The following is a 4,706-nucleotide window of genomic DNA, read 5'->3' as shown; positions in this document are numbered from 1 at the left end:
GTCACTGATCCCCCACGCTCAATGCTGGTGTTCTGCAGGGAGAGGAGTGAGAAGGAGGGGGCAAGGCTCATAAACAAGCGATGAGCAGACTAGCTCCCGGAGCCCCAGGTGTGGGGGAGCACGTGCCCAGCAGAGCAGAGAGCTGAGGCTATCCTGTACTGCGCCCAGGAGAATGGTGGGGAGAAGACACCTGGGAAAGGTAGGAGTCTGTTTCAGGAAGGGGGGTGCGGGGGGGGGGGGCTGGATTACAGGGGTCCCGCAAAACTTGCCTGAGAAGCTCGGGGGTTTTCAATATAATAAATTGCTGGGACTTGTAGTCCTGCTTAGTTGGTGGTATTCTGCAAAGCTGTATAATAATTATACAGCAATGCAGAATAGCATCAACTATGCAGGACTACAAGTCTCAGTAGTACATTATATGTTTAAGTAGGGATGCACCAGTGCCAGTACTGGGCATTTTCACGTGTACTCTTACTTGTGAAAATACCCGATACTAGGCACAGATAGCGGTGTTCTGTCGAGAACGCGTACCTAGCAGAATTTGCCAACGTTAGCAGCTGCGAGTGCGCACAGACCAGTATTATCGAGGAAACCAGGATTCATTGACAAAGTATTTAGTTTAAAATCGTTAATTGTGATCGTTAATAATATGCCATCCATCATGTACTGCCATGGACGGCATATTATTAACGGTCACAATTAACGATTACAAACTAATTCTTTGTAAATAAATGGCGATTTCCTTGCTAATGCGCACGACAGAACACTGGCACAAAATTTTAAAACTGAAGTGGCTGCCTGAGGTCCCACGCTTGCTGTGGACCTCGGCAGCCTTCCTGTTAACCACACGGTGCCTGTTTATAGTGCCTTCCCATGGCGGAGGGGGGTTGGGGGCCCTGAAGTTTCTAGTTACGACACTGGATATAGATTTCATTTTTCTGTTTATTGTGGGTGTGTATTAAAAAATAACAAATATAAATAAATAAATAAATGCTGTGGAAGGAAATACAATTAATTGGCTTAGTAATATTAGATAATATGATTTCAAGTTTCTCGGTGTTTACATAACTATCATTTTTTAAATAATATTTACTTTTATTTCAAACACCTTTTAGGGCCCATTCACACCAATTGTGGTGCATTCCAGAGAGGTAGCTGCTGAAACGCACAGCAATTGCACACTAAATTTCCCCCTGTGTTCTGGGGTGGGAGGGGGCGTGGCTGTGCATTGAAGTCAATGGCACTGCAGCCACGCCCCCACCCGCACTGCGATCGTATGCATGGCAAAACATTGCCTGCATTCCGGTCTAGTGCGAACGTTTTGCCATGCATCCGATTGCACTGCAGACGGAGGTGTGGCTGCGGTGCTATTGACTTCAATGCACCATATGCCCCCTCCCGCCCCAGAACAAAGGGGGAAATTTGGTGTTCAATTGCTTTGTGTTCCAGCAGCTACTGCTCTGGAACGCACCGCAATTGGTGTGAACAGGAACTTAATATGCATAGTATTCCTGTGGAGCTCTGCTATACACTCACACACTGCACATTACTGTGAGTCTTGTTGCTGTGAAGCTTAGTGATATACTCATACACACTGCACATTACTGTCAGGCTAGATTCACACCTGGGCGATCCGTGAACCTGCGGCAATCGTGCACAATGGCACCACCAGTGTGATTGGCAGTGGTGGGCAAAAATGTGACCGTGTGGCCATCTTTTTATTCACATAATTGCCCACCACTGCTGATCGCACTGACGGTGCTATTATTTTCTAATGGCACCCCAGTCACGCCAGGCGGATCGTGAGGTTTCCCACCGCAATACTGGCCGTGCAATTAAATACGATGAGGGCTAAAAAAGCTGTGTGTCATGTGTACCTTTTTTATAGCGATTGTCGTGTGGCTGTAACCCTATTGAAATCAATGGGGCCGCATGGCAATCGCTGTGTGCAATTGTGCACAATCGCGCAGCCCCGGGATCGCCCATATCTGAACCTAGCCTCAGTTTTTGTGATATACTCATACACACTGCACTTTACTGTTTTATTGCCTTTTAGGGCCCAAGAAAATGCTTGCCCAGGGTCCAATCAGTATTAAAGACGGTCCTGGGAAGGGAACACTGAAAACAATAAGAGCAAGCAAAGACACAAAATACAAGGTATACTCAGACAGCAATGCCACAGGAAACAGAGAGGTCCGGCTACTAGCATGGAGACACGTTGCTCTAACGCTAAAGCACAGGTGCACAAGCCAACACTAAAGGCCCAATTTTAAAGCACCTGTTGTTACTTTCATCATTTCATTGGATAAGTTCTCCTTGCAGCAACTCACGCTGGACTCAAACATGCAGCCCAACACTAGTACAGAGTTATAAAAAATAAGAACATCCGAAAAATTTAGTGCAGATAAATGACTCTTACTCTGTTGGCTCAGATATGCGCAGAGCAGCAAAGAATGCTGAAACACAAGCCGTCTGGAAAAAAATAACCTCGTAACTTGCACTACAAACAGAACCAGCAGCAGCATAAAGCTTAGAAAGTGTATTAGGTCTTCTTCCATCAGGAGAAACATTTTAACATTTGTTTCACAGAAAAGTAACTTCTGCAAGGAGGCATATTATGAAGCTGAAGAAAAAAGGATACACCAGCTAACACTTAGACAACATGAGAATGGGAATAGGATTTTTCAATCAGAAAACAGATGAAATAAAAACTTCAGAACAGTGAATGAAAACAAAACCAGACTGCCATAAAACTGTCACCACTCATGCCATGCGAAACAATATTGATCCTAAGTTTTTTGCGCTAAAGAATTCTTAACAATTTGCACAATAGCACTAAAATCAAATCCCAAAGGTAATCTGGGCAAGGACAACCATCCAGATCTGCATTCAGTTCCAGCCTCCTGAATAGTAAACGTAACAAGGCATCAGCAGTGACATTCAATTTACCCGGACCATACTTAGACTTTAACCAAATATTATGTTTAAGACATAACATAACTAAGTGCCGCAATAAATTAACCACAGGTGAAAATGTAGAAGATAAACAACTAACTGCAAATACCACTTCTTTATTGTCCAACTGTAGAACAATCCTCCTGTTATTTATTTATTACAATTTATGGCACACTTTACATAGTGCACATTCACATCAGTCCTTACCCTCAAGGAGCTTACAATCTAAGGTCCCTAACTCACAAACAGGGCAAAATGCATGTCTTTGGAGTGTGGGAGTAAACCAGAGTACCTAAGAGAAACCCACACAAACACAGGGAGAACATGCAAACTCCTTGCTGGTCGTGTGCTGCCTGGGATTTGAACTGGGGACCCCCAGTACTGCAAGACTTCTGCTAACCTCTACCCCACTGTGTTGCCAAACCCTCACCTCAAATAGCCACAGCAGCCACCACAGGAAAAAGCTCTAGTAAAACTTTATTTTTTGTAAACTGCCAAACATGCCAGAACTGGGGCCGAACAGCACAACACCATTGACCATTCCAAATCAGGCCATGACCAAAAATACCTGCAGCATCTGTAGAGATATTAATATCTTCATCAAAAAGAAAATGCCATAAGACCTACCATTAAAAGAGATTAGAAATTGAAACCAAATACACTAAATATACTACCAAAAGTATCGGGGCACCCTTCCAAATCATTGGATTTAGGTGTTCCGTGAAGTTTCTAAGGTCAACTGTTAGCGGTATTATAACAAAGTGGAAGCAATTAGGAACAACAGCAACTCAGCCACAAAGTGGTAGGCCACGTAAAATGACAGAGCGGGGTCAGCGCATGCTGAAGCGCACAGTGTGTAGAAGTCGCCAACTGTCTGCAGAGTCAATAGCTACAGACCTCCAAACTTCATGTGGCCTTCAGATTGGCACAACAACAGCACGTAGAGAGCTTCATGGAAGGGGTTTCCATGGTTGAGCAGCTGCATCCAAGCCTTACATCACCAAGTGCAATGTAAAGTGTCGGATGCAGTGGTGTAAAGCACGCTGCCACTGGACTCTACAGGGGTGGAGACGTGTTCTCTGGAGTGACGAATAACGCTTCTCTGTCTGGCAATCCGATGGACGTGTCTGGGTGTGGCAGTTACCAGGAGAATGGTACTTCCCTGACTTCATTGTACCAAGTGTAAAGTTTGGTGGAGGGGGGATAATGGGAGGGATTATTTTTTAGGGGTTGAGCTTGGCCCCTTAGTTCCTTAAGAGTTTAGGGAACTCTTAAGGCATCAGCATACCAAGACATTCTGGACAATTTCATGCTCCCAACTTTGAGGGAACAGTTTGGGGATGGCCCCTTCCTGTTCCAACATGACTGCGCACCAGTTCGGGCTATGGACCCGCCGATCGCCTATATGTGAAACACCCGGTAACGGGTGTGTGCATTTAGTGGGTCTTTTCTGCCCGTGCGTGCCCGCTAGGGGGCGCGCGCGAGCAGAAAAAAATTGCCGTCTGGAGACGGCAACCCGCAGATGCTGCAGTGCCGTCCGTCCGTTTTTTTACTACGGGCGGACGGCAAGAGGTTAAACAAGCAACAGGGTCAAAGGGAGAGGAATTAGAGTAAAAAGAGGCCAAGTGTTCCCAAAATAACCTGACAATATTGGATGGATTAGCAGTAACCCAACCTGAAGGGGTACAGAGTTTGACCACGTGCTTAAGAAAGGTGGGATGCAGTTCTTGCCAGAGACCAATCATGTGATG

The sequence above is a fragment of the Nanorana parkeri genome, unplaced genomic scaffold, assembly GCF_000935625.1.
Source record: "Nanorana parkeri isolate BGI_ZX_2015 unplaced genomic scaffold, ASM93562v1 scaffold1055, whole genome shotgun sequence".
NCBI classification, from domain to species: Eukaryota; Metazoa; Chordata; class Amphibia; order Anura; family Dicroglossidae; genus Nanorana; species Nanorana parkeri.
The sequence above is the reverse complement of the archived record's forward strand: the minus strand, read 5'-3'. Positions refer to the sequence as shown.